Source organism: Equus przewalskii, chromosome 5 (genome assembly GCF_037783145.1).
Source record: "Equus przewalskii isolate Varuska chromosome 5, EquPr2, whole genome shotgun sequence".
NCBI lineage: Eukaryota > Metazoa > Chordata > Mammalia > Perissodactyla > Equidae > Equus > Equus przewalskii.
The window spans coordinates 21342804-21362044 of record NC_091835.1 but is presented as its reverse complement, the minus strand read 5'-3'; the positions used below and the strand labels follow the sequence as shown (position 1 = coordinate 21362044).

Here is a 19241-nt window from a genome sequence, read left to right as displayed (position 1 = left end):
AAGGGATGTGAGCACAACCCTGAATATGCTCATTGGTCCCTCCGTCATAGAAGGAGGAGAAGATAAACAACAAATGAATAAATTAAAAGCTAAATGAAACTTTGGCTTGTGATAAAGTGTGATGGGGAAAGAAATAAGGTGCTAGGGTAGAGAAGGCTGACGGATGTATTCACTGTCTATCGCTGGGTAACAAATTACCCTAAACTTAGCGGCTTAAAACAATAAACATCTATTATCTCAGATTCTGTGAGTCAGGAGTCTAGGAGCAGCTTAGGTGGGTGGCTCTGGTTCAGGGGCCGTCTTGAAGCTGTAGTCAAGCTGTCCCCCTGGGCTGAGGTCTCATCTTAAGGCTCAGCTGGGGCTGAAGGATCTGATTCCAAGCTCACTCCTATGGTTGCTGACAAGCCTCAGATCTGCATCAGTTGTTGGACCAAGGGCCTCAGTTCCTTGCTAGATGTTGCTGAAGCTCCCACTCTCCATAGTTACTCAACATTCGATCCTCTCCACAGGACAGCTCGTAACATAGCAGCTGCCTTCTCCAGAGCGAATGGTCAGAGAGAGAGAGAGAGAGAGTGAGAGAGAGTGTGCATCCAAGATGGAAGGTGCAGTCTTTTTATAACCTAATCTGAGAAATGACATGCCATCACTTATTCGGTATTCTATTCATTAGAAGTGAGTCTCTTCTTCCAGTCCTCGTTCAAGGGGAGAAGTAAGCTCCACCTTTTGAAGGGAAGAATAACAAAGACTATATGGATATATTTTAAAATATGTGGGCATATGTTTTTAAACCACCAGAAGGGGGAATGGTGGGGATTGATATGACTTTACATAGGATGATCCTATGGATTTCTAAAGATAGATTTTAAATATTATTAAGAGTTATATTGCAATAAATTTATACTGGTCCAAAACACTTACCTAAAAATCTTAAGGCAGAGATGTTTCAGATTTCAGCATGTTTGAGATTTTTAAAGAAGTAATACACTGTAGATGTCGTATGTTATATAAAATGCTCTAGGGGGGTCTGGGGCTGTGGCTGTAATTAAACACATTAATATTTCTGCAGTGAAACGTCTGAATATTCATACCACGTAAGATAAATATAGACTCTGAATAACCTCATGTCAGTTCAGGTCAGATCTGTGGACTAATTTATGCCAAACATGGAAAAGGACTTCTGTTTTTCAGAGCATTATGGATTTTACAATTGAAAGTAGAGTGTTGTGGATCCGTGATAAATCTTCAATAATATACTCCTGTAAAATAGAGAGTAATTACTTCTTCCTTAAACTATTTCTTTATCAAATACCATGCAAAATTAATGACATGATTTTTTAAAATCCTAAAACCCCTCAGGAGGAGAGAGTTTCTTATTTCCAAGATTGGAACCTTCCAAATTTGGAATAGAGAGCAAGGTTGCAGCCATGCTGAGAAGGCCTTTATGAAGGAGTCTGAATCTCGGACCTTCATCCTGGAAGTTATGGGGACCCATTGAAGGATTTCCAGCACTGAGTACAGAACAATGCCTTCTGAATGAGAATTCTGTCACCACAAATAATCCATAACCAACCTATAAGTCAAAATTGGGGTGAGTTTATTATGAGCCAGATCTGAGCGCTAGCCCTGGGACTTCCCTCCCCAAGGAAGGAAGGGCGCCAAAGAAGTGGGGTGTACAGAGTGCTTATATACCACCCTGGAACAAAAAGCATACACCACTTATGATAGGAATGTCCCGTTGTTACAGCAGTCACGAGATTGCCTAGCCGCCACAGCACAGCTATTCACACAGCAGGTGGCAGGTCTACTGTCTCAATGGACACAGCAGGGTGAGCGCAGCAATCAGTTCCTAGCCTGGGGAGAGATGCTTATCCTTAAGGACATGCCAGTGTGGGGGAAGTTGCATCTTTGTCTTGGGGCCATTTGTTCTTGTCTTTGGGACAAAGCAAATGCTTAAAGCAGATATACAATGCATGCTCCACGGCCATGTCAGGCCCTTTTGGAAAAACCATGTTAGGCCAAATTAGTTTTATACCAAATGGCTTCCTCATATACTCCAATATATCCTGTTGCTTGCTGTTTGTTTATCAGTTTGATAAGTAACCTTACAACTGGGTTTTGGTGAACTCTCTTTTCATTTCTTTCCTGTAAAATCCGTCACCAACACCGCAGATATTTACTAACACTGTGTGCTTACTCATGGTTTCCTCCTCTGCTCTGTCCGTAATGAAGGAGTTGTTGCAACGGAGGACTTCTCATGTGAATTCCCTCACCTCCTCGGCTCCTTTACAGCTCAACACATCTCCCGGGGCGGAGACTTCCCTTGTAGGGTGGAGGAGGGAGGGGCAGAAGCAAGGCCAGGCAGACCGCAAGCGAGGTCAGGGCCTGGGGAGATGGGTGGAGGTTGGGGATGGCAGCGTGGGACAGAGGGCTGGGTGGGAGGCAGCAAGGTGTCACATCAGCTCTGCGTGGGGAGACAAGGAGAGGAGGTAGGGAGACCCAAGTTCTCAAGCCAAGGAGAAGGATGGTCCTGTTGTCAGAGTACTGCCTTCCAGACTCCTGAGGGGAGTTAACGTTAGGATAAAGGGCTCTGGAATTAGATGCACTGAATCTCGAACAGCTGGAAGGGCATCGAAGGAAGAAGCGTGAAGCTCAGTCGATGGTTGGGAGACCTGAGAACGAGCGTGCATTTGTCAGAGTCATGATGGTGAGGAGAGCCCTGAACAGGATCTGGGCTCCACCATGGAATATCCCTTAAAAGGCTTGACCACAGGCCTCCTGGGAGGATCAAGAAAGATCTTGCTTTAAAAAAAGCATGACATAAATAAAAGTTATTTTCGTCATGAGCTGCTGAACTTTTATTTTTTTTCTTTAAATTGGAAAAGAAAGAAAGAGAGGAGGTGCTGGGGTGGTGTTGGTGAGCAGGTGTGGGGGGGGGGGTAGAAAATTCCTTCACCCTCTAGGTCTTTCTGGCTGGGCTACGAATTAAATTGACACGAGATGGAATGACAGGAGAAAAATCAAACAAGTTTAATAACATGGATACATGGGAGAAACCCAGGAAAACTGAGTAACTCGGCCACATGGCCGAAGCTGCCCCCTTAAATATCACCTTCAGCTAAAGGCAAAGGAGGATGTTGGGGTAGTGGTTGGGGGTTTCAGAGGGGAGGAAGGCAATTTACATGGAGATGGAAATGCAAGTCTTTGTTAAACAAGTTTTGCTGGGCCAAAAAAACGGGCTTGTTGGTGCTTTTCTATCACACCTATTTTACATTATCCTATAACTATCTTACGGTATTAGCGCCTTCCTGGAACAGGCCTTCTGTGTTAAATTCTTTTAGGCAGTTTGGGGGAAGGTCAAATGTTCTTCCTGAGTCCTCTGAGCCTTTATTGTCTTCAGCTTGAAATAATCCACATACCAGAGTGACGCGTCTTGGGGCGGCCTGCCCTGAACCCCATCACGGGAAAGGGGGCAGCTGGGGCTGGATCAGAAACTTTTTCAATTAGGGGAAGGGGTGCTTGAGGTTCAGACCAGTTTGCCTCTTGCTAGCAGCCCTGATGACAGGCTTATAGAGAAGCTGGAAGTGGCAGGATGGGTTATTGAGATATTAATTCATATTTTGTTTAGACTCTGTGGAAGGGTCAGGAGAAAGGAGAGCAATTCCTCTTCACCCTCTCTAACCTGACTCCTTGTCTGTCTTGGAAGTTCTGGAAAATCTGGACAACCTCAGCACTCAGGTCAGAGGTGAGAGGCTTTGTTATAAAAAAGAGCTGAGCTGAACGTCTTGGAGGTCATGTGGGGCTCTGGGAGATGCGGGACATGGAACTGGATGTGGCCAGATAGCTTTAGGCAAGATGGGAAAGGGGGCAAAGGCTTGGGGTCTCAGGAGTCGTAGGGACCTTGTCTTGCTCCCTACAGCATGGGGGAGGTGGCAAGCACATGGCATGGCTGGGTGATGCTTCTGGGGGTGGCTGGACCCTGAGCTCAGAACATCCCAGCTCGCATGAAGATCCCCATGTTCAGGCTTGGACTGTGAGCCTATCGGAGCTGACCAGTGTGGACAGACATAAGAAGGCCTGGACATAAGCTTCCAGACCATTGCAGCAGTTGCATGGGCTTGGGAGGGAGGCTCAGAGAAGGCGGCCACTGGATTTACCAACAGCCCTGTCCTTGTGGGCATAGAGCACATTTTATTTGTTTTATAGAAATAAAAAAGGACATTTCCTACATCTTGAGTGTTGGAGTAAAAGCCACACGCTCTACAAAGCTCTTTTTATAAATATCCCTCTTGGGTTATCCATCATGACCCATTTCTCCGAAACTGGTTCAACTTTGGTTGTTTTGTTCTGCTCTTTCTTTCCTTTCTCCTTATCAACTTTATTTTTACCTGTTTATTTATTTAGTTAGTCTTTGGCTTTTTTAAAGGACACATCACACTTTTCTCGTAGCCAGGCTGGGTAAGTATTCTTCACAGGTTTTTTGCTTCCTGTTCCTGGGTCAAACTTCCAGTTTTTGTCTTGGCTTCCTGGTTACCATGTTCCAACAGGGAATTTGGGCAGCTATTAACATGACAGTATTCAAACACCAGAGGCTGAGGTCCCCTAAGATTGACTAAAACTGAGCACAGTTCTCTACTGTTCCAGTATGCACACCCTTTGCCCTGTGGCCTTGGAGCTCCTACTGTCAGGAGAAGTGGAGTCTCTTTCTCCATCACTGGGACCTGGACTGGTTTGGTCGCTTGCTCTGGCCACTGGAATGTGGCAGAAAGGAGGGTGAGCTAGTCCTGAATTAGGCCTCAAGAGGAAGCGGACACTCCCGCTTTATCTTGGAAACCTCCTATGTCCATGAGAAGAAGCCCAACCTAACCTGCTGGAGGATGAGAAGCCATGTGGAGGAGACCTGAGGGGTCCCAGCCAAGGCCATCTGGGACCAACCAACCCACAGCTGCCCCGTCAGCTGGCCACAGATGCTTGAGGGGGCAGAGCTGAGATGAGTCGGGCCAGGCCAACCAACCCATTGACTCATGAGAAACAGTAAATGATTGTTGTCTCAAGTCATTAAGTTTTAGGGTGGTTGGTCATGTAGCAACAGTTGACTGACAAGGCTTGCATACCTGAAAGGTCCTGAACTCTCCAGAATTATCAAGAACACAGCCAGACACTCATTAGACCTCAAAGCAACTTTTTTCTCCCTATTTAAAAAAAGACATATTTTTAGTAATCTAGAAAGTCTTCCTGGCTCCCACTATCATTCTTCCCAGTACAGCATTCTATTTTAATAAGATAAACTCCAGGATTCAGATGCGCCAGACACAACATTTGATGAGTGTTTAAAACTCCACTGGTTTCATTATCCAGATCTGGGTTGATCTATGATCCCTTTACAGAATTAGAACCTTGGCATGTTTATCCCAAAAAGAGCTTAAATCAGGTGCTTCATTATCCTGAGTTCTCAGGGAAGCGCACCGCCAATAGATGCTCCTAGATTTACGCTTTTCTGGTGTCTGATGCAACCGGCCATCAGGATTTCTAAATCAACACCCAAGATGTGCTCAAAGTAGCCTGAATTCACTTTCTTTTCCCTTCCTGTTTCTTTACAAGAAGAGGGCTGACAGGCAGGTTTGGGTTCCCACTTCGTGTCTCTGACACTCAGGACCAGGCTGCGTGCCTCGAATTTTGTTCCTAGCACGGTGATTTTTAGTTTTCAGTGATCAGCTGACGCAAGAGACATCGCTTACCCTCGGTTCTTTGTGAGTTTTATCAAGCTAAACTCTGATCTGTTTGGTAAAGAAACAGGCAATATTCCTGGGGAAACTAGGAAAGAGAAAGCAATGCACTAGATGTTTCTGCAGTCACATTAGGACGCTGAAGTGAGCACTATTGTCTTCAGTTTTTAGTTTTTCTAATGCTTATCTGTTTTATCTAGGAAGGGAGCTAAAAGGGGAGTAAACCAAGTACATAGAAACAGAAGGAAAATAAAACTATAATCCCTTTGATTTCTTGCAGTAAGCTCAGAACTCAGGGCTTGAATCTCCTACAAGACAGAAAATCAGAAGCATGTTGTGTCTGAAATGGTTGCGGGGGAAGAAGGAACCAATGTTGATTGAATATTCCCCTGTAGCAGGCTAAGTTACTGGGTCACAGATATCAGCAAGCTAAAGAATGTTGACCACTGGGTCCAAACCAGATGACATGGTGGATTTTAAAATGAGGGCATAGTTGAAACACTGGAAGTTACAGTTCTGATGTCAGGATCTCTACGGAAAAGGGAAGCATCGAGTCATGTTTAAATCCAGGGGCCTCCCACTAGCATGAAGAGGAGCAATATTTGATTTAAAAAAGTAAAGTGAAATTGAAAAACCCGCATAGTGAGTGGTAGTTCTGAGGTTTTCAAATTACACACATTTAAACTTCTGGTGCTTATGAAAATATCTTTCACTGGAGTTTCTTCTCTATTTATGCTCCCAAGTCTGACCTGGGAGAGTGGGGCGGGTTGTAAGGCAAAGTACTTCCTTTCCAAAACATTCTTAGCGAAGGATGAAAGGAACAAGGCAGAGCCCACTATGCCGAAGTTGAGTGAGGCAGGGTGAATGAATAAGGACCCCAAGATTTGGGGTGAGCTGAAGAGAGGCCACCACGGTCTGAGTGGGCAGAAGACCTTCTTGAGGGATACAACAAAGGTTAATTCCAAATCTGGGTGGGGCTGGCGCCTCCCAGGGTAACGGCAGCAGCCCACCCCATGCCATGGCCAGTGGGCAGGTGACTTTGGCTTAGAGATTCTGTGAAGCACTTTGATATTTATAATCCTATTTAACCCTAAGAGAAACCCTATCACATAGGAGTTGTTATCCCCAATTTGCAGGTGAGGAAAGTGAGTATCAAAACAATCGTGTAACATGCCCACCCAAGTAAAGAGGAAAGAGTGGGACTTGGTCTCAGGTCTTGGTTGTGACAAAGCCTGTACATCGATCAGAAGGTGGGGCAAGAGAAATTAGATTATGGAGAGGCCACGAACCCCTCCTTTCCCTAACCTGAGAAGTGTGTGCGTGCGTGTTTTGAGAGGAGAATTAGGAATTGTATTCTAGACAGGTAGACATTGTAAGTTGGAGGCATCCAGTAATACCCACTGCTGTGGTCTGAATCTTCGTGCCTCACCCCTCCCATTTACATGTTGAAATCCTAACCCACAAGATGGTATAAGGGGGTGGGGCCTTTGGGGGGTGATTAGGTCACAAGGGTGGAGCCCTCATGATGGAACTGCTGCCCTTGTAGAAGAGACCCCAGAGAGCTCCCTCTCTCCTTCCTCAAGGTGAGGACGCAGCGAGAAGGCGCCAGCTATGAACCAGGATGAGGGCTCTCACCAGAACCTGGCCACGCCAGCACCCTGACCTTGGACTTCCAGCCTCTGGAACTGTGAGCAGCACATCTCTCTTGTTTATAAGCCACCTAGTCTGCTGTGTTTTGTTATAGCAGCTGGAACTGGTAAGACAACCTCGGATGCTGGCTGCTCTGTGGGCTTCATCAGTGTTTAGAAGGTGTTAGATGAGGCCACCTGGGGTGAGGAGATTTTGGGAGGGTGGAGGGAAGGAGAAGTCTGAAGACAGAGCTCTGGGCATAGGAAGATTTAAAGGTAGGGGGGAAAATGATGGTGTCATAGAAGCTGGAAAGAGAAAGTAGAGGAAGAAAATGGCATCAGAGCTGCCGTGAGGTCAGGACGTCATCCAGCAAAAGGAAGCCTTCTCCTTTTGCCACAACAAGTGCTGGGGTGGAGTTAATCGACATGGTTCTGAAGTTGGGTGGTGAGGGGGCTTCAGAGGGGTCTGCTGTGAGGACCTACAGAGGAAGAGGAGGGCGGAGGGGGAAAGGGGGCCGACAGCAGAGTGGAGGTCAGGGGCCAGGGCCGAGCTCAGCTTTGATGGAGCTCCTGGGAAAGTTTGGCCTTAGTTTACTCAGCGGTACAATGGGGATGTTCCAGAGAAGGCAAGGATGCTGACAAAATACCAGACCCTGGCAAAATCCCATTCTTTCCAGGACCCCAGCCTCTGCCTCAGGGGACAGGGGCTGCCAACTCTTCTGCCTGTAAGATGCCAGTTCTCCCTCTTTCTTTCAACAGGTACAATATTTCTCTTTGGGGACAGAGGAAAGGAAAACTTTCTGTATTTTGATGTGATGCCTCTTTATCCTTTTGAAATACCAGACTTCTTGCTGTTTTTGCTTTTAGCCAAAACAGCGTGTAAGTCCCGAAATGTTACAGGACACTGATTTTCCCAGAGAAGAATTTGAGATGGATAATACGGTTCTTCCATCCAGACTAATCTTTGATGCTTTTTCACCTGGGTCCATATTTATTTACATTCATATTTTCTCCTCTGCTCCCCCCAGGCGCATTTCTTTTGGACTTTTGTTTTTAGAATAGGTGCCCCAGAGTGTCAATGTCATAGCAACGTATTATTGTTCACGAACACTCCCCCAGCCAAAAAATGTTCAGTCTTTCAATTGAATATTTTTGCTGAAACAGGGCCTTTGAAAAATAACGTGCTATGTGCAAAAAGATACTCATCTGTATTCGTATTTGTCTGAAAATTTCAAAGCAAACTAAACGTGCAGTTAAGAAAATTATAGCTCCCCATCAGCAGAATATTACACAGCCATTGCAAGACAATGTGGTGGGAAATGCTCACGACAGGGGAAGTGGTCAGAATACCAGAGGGTACAAGGTCTGCCGTCAAGTATGGAACGTTCTGCACTGTTCACGTTCAACAGGACAGCCGTTTATGGAACATGCACCACGTGCCAGGCACAGTGCGAGGTGGTTCCCTGTGCCTTTCTCATTAATGCTCATGGCAGACATGAACTTGCCATCATGATGTCTTAGATGGAGGTTCTAGAGCCGAAGGTCAGTGTTGGACGTGGTGGAAGGGAATCATGTGTCTGGCAGAGATTTGGGTTACAGGACACTAAGACCTGTTCCGACTTGAGATTCCGTGACCCACCCATGACTCTTATGCATGAATCCCATTGGTCCCCTCCCATGTGCCAGATTCCCACCACCTCTTCCTGGACCCTCTTTGCTCTTGTCACAGCCCTGATGGCAAAACAGCTCTCAGCCCAGTGTAACCATAGGGTGTATCTGGAGAGTTGGCCAAAGTTCATGGACCAAGACTTTCCTTCTTTTTAAATTATATTTTACAATTTAAACAGGCAATACATAAACAATGTACACAATTCAGAAGATAGGAAATGGGTAGAGTCAATGTGAGCTCCCCTTCCGCTGGCCCCCGTCCCCCTCATCCCGGGTCCCCTTCTTCAGTGGCAATCACTGTAACCTGTGTCTTGTATCACCTTCTAGAGACAGTTCAGACATATAACATGCATCCTAAGCATGAACGTCTTTCCCCATCATCCTTTGGACACCCTTGACTGTGCACACTTTTCAGACGCCTTTCCCTACTTGAATATTTAATGCCGCATCTTAGAGCTCACTCCACGTCAGGGTTTATCTATCTGTGGTCTTCTTTTTTAAAGGCTGCATAGATTCCATTTTATGTGCCCTAATTTATTTGAATATCACTTATTTAAGGATATTTAGGCTGTTTCCAATTTTTGTAATACAAACAATGCTACAACGAATGAGCATGGACACATTTCATTTCAACACATGAGTATATTTGTACCATAAGTTCCTGGAAGTGAAATTGGCAAAGAACATGAGAATTTTAAATTTTGGCAGATCTCTCCAAATTGCTTCCCATAGAGGTTGACATAGTTTAACCCCCTCAGTGGTATTTGAATTAGGCTCCAGAATGTTCACATTCTAGTTCAAGTATGTGGTCGTGGACTGGAAAGAACACGGGTTAGTCCCAGTGGTATGTACCTGGGCAGCCCACTTCCCTTCCGTGTGCCTCAGTTGCCATTACCGCCTGTCCAAGCAGTGCCACAGCCTCTGCAAAGACAAAGAAAGCATTCAGCGCCATGCCTCATCCGTTCCAGAATGTTCAGCACTGTGTTTCATCAACTGTAAAGCTTTGTGACTGTGCCTGAACGTGGGCTACAGGAGGTTTCGTCTCTCTTTCCTACGCTAGGCTCTGCTCTGGGGGGTTACAAAGTCCTTGAGCATCCTCGGAAGCAGATGAGGAGGACGAGTAAGCGGCTCCATCTCTGAAAGGATTTGCAGCATCATAGGTTGGTCTGTACCCTCCTTAGTTACACAGGCTGGAAAAGGGCCAGGAACGTGCACAGCTGACCGGCGTGTCATCCCTGAAACCCGGCCGTGCACGGGGAGTCACGTGTCTACCTCATCTTTGGAAAACTGCCTTGCTGCCTGAAGCCCACAGCAGGAGCCTGGACCCATAAATTTCAAATTTTCCTATTAGCCTTTAGGGGAGAAGGGTGAGTTAAATTCTGATTAAATCTTTATATTCAGAATGAAATGATTAGATGGATGAGTTTCTGCCTGGCTTCTTGCAGAGTCCCTCGAAGTATTCTAAAAGATAGCTTCTAAACAGATTTTTTTTTTTAAAAGAGTCATTGACTAACTTTTAGAAGTCAATTATTATTTTTTAAATAATAAAATAATACATTATGACTGTCCTTCTTGGGTCAAAAAAATAAAATAATACATAATTGTTATAAAAACTTCAGTCAATATCAAAGTGTGTGAAGTGTGAAATTTCCCAATTCCTTGTCCCCGTCCCCAACCTCACCACCTACATTTAATAGCAGGGCTTCATTTGATATTTATCCTTTGGGAGGGTTCTTTCTGTGCATAATAAAAACTATGTGTGGGGGCTGGCCCGGTGGAGTGTGGTTAAGAGCTCACATTCCGCCTCGGTGGCCTGTGGTTTGCTGGTTTGGATCCTGGGTGCGGACATGGCACCACTGCTTGGCAGGCCATGCTGTGGCAGGCGTCCCACATATAAAGTAGAGGAAGATGGACACGGATGTTAGCTCAGGACCAGTCTTCCTCAGCAAAAAGAGGAGGATTGACAGCAGTTAGCTCAGGGCTAATCTTCCTAAAAAAAACCAAAAAAACCTATGTGTGTACACATGTATGTTACTCTGCTTAAATAACTATTTTACAAAAATGGAACCCTACTAACACTCTGTTCTGTGGCTTGTTTTTTCACTAGCTGGAGTCTTAATAGACATCGATACTTCTAGAGCAAAGGGCACGGTGTTTGCACTCTACTTTGTACGGATCCTGCACATACAGCATGTGGGGCTGAGCTCTCCATGGCCCATTCACCACGGTGCGGGAGGCCCAGCCACATCCCAGGAGAAGCGACTGAGTGAGCAGAGGCTGTTTATCCTGGAGAACAGAGGAGAACCCAAGGGAGCTGATAGTAGTCTTCCAATATCTGAAGGATTGTCAGAGGGAAGAACTGCTGTCCCACTTTGGTGGCCTCTAGAGGGTTGTGACAATGACCGGTTGATGGAAGCTTCAGGGAAGCAGAGATCAGCGAATCTGAAGTGGCATCCTAACAGTGCTAGCTTTGAGTCAAACCACCTGAGTTCCCATCTTGACTCTTCTACCTGGTAGCTGAATAAAGTCTCTGTGCCTCAGTTTCCTCATCTGTAAAATGGGATAAGCCAGTCTTCGTCTGTGATGTTTCTGTGAAGATTAAATGAGATATTCTCCGTAAAGCTCTCAAAATAGTGCCTGGAGCAGAATGAGCCCTCTGTAAACATAGTTAACATGCCAAGACTTTGGGTTAGTCAGCTGTGTCTCGGTGAGCTCTCTGGTCTCCCGTGGCCATGTTACCTTTCCGTGCTCGAGTGAGCCACTGTCTAGGTACCTATCCAGTAAGGCTTTAGTAAATCCTGTCTTCTACCAGGTTTCCCTCTTCATACATGGAAGATCTTGACTCCAGAGGTACCTGATTCTCAAATGGGCCTTTCTTCTTTCTCATCGTCTCCACTGGTCGTCTGGCTCCCCATCACTGCTCTCTTAGGCAGGTTGCCATTTGCTGACCAAAGTCGGCTTTCTCCAGGCTGGGTGGGTCTCCTCTGCTTGATCCACCCAAGCCTGATCCCAGGCTCCTCTTAATTTCCCACAGCACTGAGAGGATGGCACGATATCGGTTTGTCATGCTTACTTGATGTAGGGGAAGACCTTTTGTTCCTGGGCCCACACCTGAGGCTTGCTGGCTGCCTGTACAATGGTCCTTGTTGCAGTCCACCCATGGGACCACATCGCCAAGCATGGCGACCCCATCAAATCAAGTCTGGGTTGCTCACACCCCTTAAATTGTGGTGACTTGCCTTAAATGTCTGCCCTTTGGCCAGACCTATTTCCTTATTCTTCCTTCTGCCCCAGCTCAGGCAGTGGTGTGCTGGTAAATCATCTCTCAGAAAAAAGACCCCCGTGATTTGTAGCATTTGCCAATTTCTGTGGTGTAAATACTCCCCCACCATGGTCTATTTCAAGCTGCCAAGAGTTTAACAACTGGCTTACAAAACTCTTGCATATGGGAGCATCAGCTCTTGTAGATACACCACCTGGCACAGGCCTGTGCAGCACACCTCAAGGCTAAGTGGGTTCTGGGCATGATATGGGGTATAGCTATATACAAGAAAATAGCTAGCAATGAGCTCACTTAACACTGCACAGAGTTCCCTCAGCAACTGCGCCCGGCTTGGGTTCCAGAACGAGATTTTCGGCTTGCATGAGGATTTCTTTAATCTGCGTCACTGCCAAAATGCACCCTGAACTCTCCCTTGAATGGACCTGAAAGCTCTGATTTGGGGGTGAGTGATAGGACCCCAGAGCCAGCTTTCTGGAACTATCTATGCTATTTTTATCTCCCGAGTATTAAAGAGAGAATCACATCCCTTGACGTTCATAGATATGCGACCATCACAAATGCTTCCTTCAGAAAGTCCTGTCCATGTCTTGTGATCAACCAACTGAAATTTTATTTAAAAAGTAAACACAGAATACAAGTCTTGGGGAGTGAATGCTGAGGCCCATTTCTCGTTCACATGACCTTCCTTCCAAGAATCCAAACGAGCCGTATCCCTGGGTTAAATGGAACTGTATTCTCACCCAGTTTTTCAGCCTCCAGAAGAATAAACGGCACCCTCAGGAAACAGATACGCTGCAGCTTTGTGAAAGAATCACATTCCTGCCCCTCCCCGTCTGGGAGAGAGCGCCGCCCTCCCCCATGGCCCCAGAAGGATGCCAGATGCAAGGGAGTTGCCTTTCCTTGCCTGGTCTTCCAAGTAGAATGGAGAATTCGTGGAGTGTGATGCATCAGTTCTGACTCCAGGCAGCACTGCATGGCCAGGATCTCGGGAGACGAGGAAAAGTAAGAAAGAGGACCAATCCACGGTTCTGGGGCTCTGAGAAGGGCTCCCAGGCCCTGCCCGTCTTCTCCAGACCTCTGCCCACTGTAGTTTTCAAGTGGATTTAAGGACATGGGGCCACATGTAGAAACAGCAGTGCAGAACCTGGGGCTGGCAGGAAACCCAGGAGAAGAGGAGAGCAATCTCTTCCTCGTCCTTCTTCCCACGGCCCAGGGGGAGGGCCATGTCTGATAACAGGACACAGGCCTCAGGGACACAGCTTGAGCTGTGGTGAAGAGCCTGCCCTTCTCTCCTCTGCAGAACCCGGGACAATGCAGCGGCTCCAGAAAAACACAGCTTCCAAAGGAGAATGAAGAAATTCTGGCCCCTGTTCCCTGAATGCAAATAATCCGTGTTGGTAAAGAGAGCCCATTTCAAGGACGAAGCTCCATCATTCCGAGTCGTAAGCCAATGACGACTCTCTGTGGTCCCCAGACAGGCGTGCTGCCAGTTCGTTTAATAGCAAATATGTAATTTAAGAGATGAAAATGGACAGTAGCAAAGGATTCTTCGCTTTGCCAAGGGATTCTCTGCAGAGAATTGTGCAGGGTTTTTAAGTGTTTGCTTCAGGTTCGTTAACCTTTTTTGGCTTGAATGACCAGAAAAGCCTGCAATGTCAAGGTTGCTGTCAACTGAGGTCAATCGGGAACAAAGGAAAAGGCCCCCTGGACCCGCCACCCAAGTCTCCCATCTTGGGTGGCCTTGCCAAGCTGGGTTTGCAGAACCTGAAGCCTTAAGATGTCCAAGCAGGCTTCTTTGTTACTAAAGTTTGGAAATGCTTAAATGGCTTTCTTTACTGCAAATCTTCTCAGGCCGTTGCATATGAAAATTTGCTTTGTGAGTGGCTTGCCATCATGTTACAGTTTCCAAGATCTTATTTGACTGCACAGCCCTGTGGGTTTGCATCTATTGCTGCCGACCCTGTTTTGAGGAATAGAGAATTAGGGAAAAGCTCATCTACCAAATAGCCTCTACCAACAACAGCTAGTGGTTCATGCAGGAAATGTTTTTCTGCAAAGTATGCTTGTTTATTTTATGGTTATTTTTATTTAGATATAATGGGTATAGAATATTACATTAGTTTCAGGTGTACAATGTAATAATTTGATATTTGTGTATATTGTGAAATGATCACCACCAGGAGTCTAGTTAACATCCATCCATCTATGCTTGTTTGTTTTTATATGCATTATGGAAATGTTGAATAACTCTCACATACCAGCTCAAGGCTTCTAAAGTTTCCGCTGGTGGAGGCTGATAACCCCAGAGAGGGAGTCATTTACTCTGCGGTCCCATTTCTCACCTGGGCTCCTGCTAGTCAGGACTTAGAGGGGATCTGGTATCTGTCCAGGCACACACAGTGCCACATTCACCACCACATTACCCACCACGATGACCCCTTCCTGAAGAAGACACTGCTTTACCTTTCTCAAAAGCCTGATGCTGTGTTAGCCAGGATTCTGACAAAGACCATAGCAGAATTTTGGCTTTGCTATAAAAATAAACACATGAGCAGTTCCGGTGTGAATGTGCGGTGTGGACTTCGGGGAAATGTTTAGCCGATGATCAGAGATCAGGTGTCTTGACCTCATCAGCTTCTGAGAAACAGGCTCTGGTGTCCTTTCCCACAATTATCCACCCCATTACCTGCGGTCCTGCTCCATCCTGGTTCTAACGCTCTCGTGGGCTTTTCTTACTGGAGGCTGCTGAGCAGGACGAGAAATTTGATGGTCAGCCATGCTGTGTTTGTTTTGAAACAAACATCCAGGTTGGGATTGTCGGACGTAAAATGTGCTGCGGAAGGTTTGTGCAATTTACAGAGCACTGTCACTCAGAGACGCTGTGATCAAGAGCTGGTAAACAGAGGGGCCCAGAGTCAATTCCAGGACCTAATGCCTAAGTATCCCCCTGTCCTGCCATGATTCACATACTCCCTAGCATCAGCAGGTGGGGTCCTGCACACCCAATATTGTGGCAGTCAGGCTGATTTTTAAGCAAATCTTTATAAAAACAGGTTTATCCTTCAATTGCAACGTAAAATCAAGAATGCGTAGTGTATAATTTCCCAGCAAAGGAACTTACATTTAATTCATTTCCAAGCCAAATAATTAAATGTAAACCCCTAAGATATATCCCCAAAGATGCTATCCTTTGTGCTGTTCTTCGACTAACACACTCACAGAGACACGCACGATCACTCTGAATATGGATAGTAGAAAGGAAAAATTGAGAATTTTGCCAATAAACAACATGCTTCCTGAGTCTGACACCAGGAGAGCTTAAAAAAATCATTTAAACAAGGTTTTCTAGAATTTGACTTCCTGCTCGTTTCGGAGAATCCATCAGGATTCCAAATGTAAGTGGATGCCGACTCCAGAGGCTACTTGGTGAACTGTGTTTAAATTCATTTTGGAATTATTTTCATCGAAATGACCTTCAGAGGATGACCTTCCAGAGACTGCCAAAGGAAAGATCAACAGCATCTGCCCTGGGTTTTTCTGAAGTTCCTATGACTTCTGCTATGAAGAATTTCCAACCCAAGGAGGAGAAAGGCACAGAGGCTCTCCAGTGAATTATCACCTTGACAAAGTGCTTGCAAATACCATCCTGTAAGAGCGCCGTGTGAGGAACGGTTATGAGCGTCTACTGCAAGGATTTATGTCTCACGGCTCGCCTGCTGAGCATTGAGCTCGCCCGGTCCTCTCTGAGGCCACACACTTACACCAGTCCCCCAGCACCACGCTTCACGTGGCTGCCCTGCCTTCCCAGGACTCGCTGTGTGGCCTGAGCTCTACAATAAACTTGCACACCAAATAGAGATGCAAGCTCCGGATTCCTACTGGTCAGGAGAGGCAAGAGCATCCCCCCACATTTGCTCACAATAAAGAAAACCCTGATTTCAAAGCGAACTGATGCTATGACTCCTTGATGGTCCCCAACACCTTAATGAGTTTGCGGCACTGCAAAGGTGGGCGTGGAGAGCAGTCTGAGTTGTGTGTGTGTGAGTGAATTGTGCTAACAGGAATATAGGAGGTGTGAGGCTGCCGGGGACGGTGGGGGGCAAGGGAGCACCAGGGGGAGGTGAGAGGAGCCCAGGACCTAACAGGAGCTAACAGCCATAAGCAACGCCCTACCTAAAGGCCTGGGGAGAACATTTCCAGGCCAGGGAGGCCAAGCACTGACTGTGAAGTTGTTTGCTGCCTTGTGGCGGGCCACGAATGACCTTGCATTGCGGTGCTTTGGGGGACAAAGGGGAGGTGTGTAAAGCAGACCAAGCAGACCGGGCAGGAAGGCCGGCAGGTCCTACCGCCTTGTCTAGGTGTAGCAGAGGGGCAGGTTGGGGTGTGGACTGGCTCAGCAGAGACACCTCCTCCCCCACTGTGTATCAGAGCACCGCAGCCCGGGAGAGGCCATGTCACTTGGTCAAAGAGAAAATGCCCTCACTTCGGTTGCTTTCCTTGTCTCCGTGCTCCCAGGTAATTTGGAATTTGATTGCCGCAGGAAAAACTGTCTACATGGAAATGCTCTTCACATGATCATTTATAATGGCAAAAAATTAGGAGCTCTGGATGTCTAACAATATTGGAGTGTTAATTAAACGTCTGGTTTAATAGTCATAGTCTATTGCATAGTCGTTAAAACCGATAGTTATGAAGACTATGGAGCAACCTGGGAAATGCTCATGGTATAATATTTAGGAAAAGCAGCACATAAAATCTTACAGGCAGTGTGATGACAAAGAACAACATTCGGCAATGTTTTATTGGACATCTACCACGTGCCCAGGAGGGATGGGCCCTGGATCCTAACAGAGACGCGCTTGTTCTCTTTGAGAAAGGGGTCCACTGGGGCCGATGGAGCAAATGAATGCACAATGAGAATGATGGAAAATTCTAAATAAGTGGCCCAAAAGATAAATATGTAATGCTGACTCATGAAAGTTCTATGGAATATAAAAGTAGGGCGTGATGGATAGAGAATAACAGAGAATAGCAGGCTGAGAACCAAGCATGCGGAGCGCCAAAAGGCTGGAGGGAAAACACACGAGCCAGAGTGCGGAGGCAGGGTCCTGTATGGAGGCCAGTGTGTGCCTCCTTGGGGCCAAGTCCTGACTGCTCCACTTACCTGCTGTGGGACTCTGGGAAAATCTCTTAACCTCTCTCTCCCTCAATTTCCTCATTTGTAAAATGGACAGTAGCACCTACCTCTTCAGCATATTGTGAGTCTGAATGCATTAATGTAAGAAATCACTTAGACAGAACTGGTACTGGGTACGTGCTCAATAATTATTAGCTGTTATTATTACTGTGTTGTTATTTTTCCTAGTCTTGAAATTTTTGTTAATGTATTAATATTGCATGGATAATTATAACGTATACATAGGAATAAAATAATTTTAATGTGTTATTTTGGGTCCCCCAAGAAGCAGATGCCAAGATCAGATGAAATGTGCAAGAATTATATGAGGGGCACCCCTGTGAGAGACGGTGGGGAGGGAGCTGGAGAAGGTGGGAGAGCCGTTAGACTGCAATGCAAGTCTGACCCCCAAATGAAGGAGAGAAAATCACAGTCAACCTGATCATGAAGGATTTGAGTTGGAACCATCATTGTCATAAAGAAATGTAAGAAAGGAATGGATTCAAGAAAGCGCCAACGAGAACATTGACCCGACCTTGTGACTGGATGGAGAGCCAGAGAGAGGGGTGTTCACTCTGAGAACTCGGACAGGATGATGGGCAAAAGGGTCCTAGGCTGCTGTGCCACCTAAGGAAAGTTGGGCAAGGTCCTTGGGTGTCCTCAAGCCAAAGTCGGCTGTGGGAGGGATCCTGCATCCCCCAGTAACGGGCCTGCCTCCGTCGTCCCCCTGCTGCGTCCAGTCGTTGGTGAGGAGCAGCCCAAAGGGTAGCCTTCCCCAAACCCAGTGATGGATTTCAGAGTGCAGCCGCTGGGGCGCCCTGTTCTTGGAGATGTACGAGTCACATCCTCGTGGCCACCATACTCAGGTGATGCTAAAACACTCCTCATGTCGCACAGGGAGAGACAGGGAGCAATCTGGAGCCAGACCAACTGAGTTCTTGGCTCCTTCGCTTGCTACTTCTGGGACCTTGGGAAAATTAACGTCTCTGAACCTCAGTTTTCTCAGCTGTAAAATGGGGATAATAAGAGTGTCAGTCTCCAAGGCCGTTGTGAGGACTAAGTGAGGTCACAAACACGGAGTCGTTCAGCAAAGGAGACAGAGCTCTCTTGTAACCCTTGCTCTTGTTATCCACATGAGTAACATCTTTCAGATTTCTTGCATGCCAGGCAGTGTTCTAGGCAGGACAGGTCAGGGGGGCTCAATCAGGGCAGAGCTCAGGCGTCTGCTGGGTGGTTGTGTGTGTGTGTGTGCGTGCGTGTGTGTATGTGTGTGTGCACGTGTGTGTGTGTTGGGGGCAGGTCTCTTTCTCTACCTTTGGATGTGAATGTAGTCTTGGTTGTCACACACAACCATCTTATATCATCAGGGCGGCCATCTCATATCATGAGAGCATCTATTTCACATCCTGGGGACAGCCCTCTCACATCTTGTGGGTAGCCATCGCATATCCTGAGGGCAGCTGGCCTGAGGATGAAGCCAGCAAACGGAGAGGAGTGGAGAGGGATGGCTGAGAAGCAGAACAGGAGCCTACATCGCATTCTTCCTAATGCCAGTCATTAAATTACACCAATTCTTCAAGCCAAGTTGAGTGGGGGCTTCTGTTACTCGGATCTTAACAAAACCTCACAGATACAGCACAAGGAAAGGTACCTGGAGAGACCCCCATTCTACCTGAGGTCTTAGGGGGTGCCTTGTGGTCACGTTCCTTGCTGTCCAGCACCAGCCCTGGTTTCCTGGTGAGCTCTCTGCAGCATCTGCCCAG

General features: G+C 46.6%; 1 long non-coding RNA gene across 1 annotated transcript; it reads left to right on the top strand.

Moving 5' to 3' along the window:
• Nucleotides 1-7212: 7212 nt before the first annotated feature.
• On the top strand, nucleotides 7213-11460 carry LOC139083681 (uncharacterized). The gene is made up of 3 exons (XR_011540592.1): nucleotides 7213-7410; nucleotides 10080-10386; nucleotides 11127-11460. It is a non-coding gene; the product is annotated as an uncharacterized lncRNA (long non-coding RNA).
• The last annotated feature ends 7781 nt before the right edge of the window (nucleotides 11461-19241 follow it).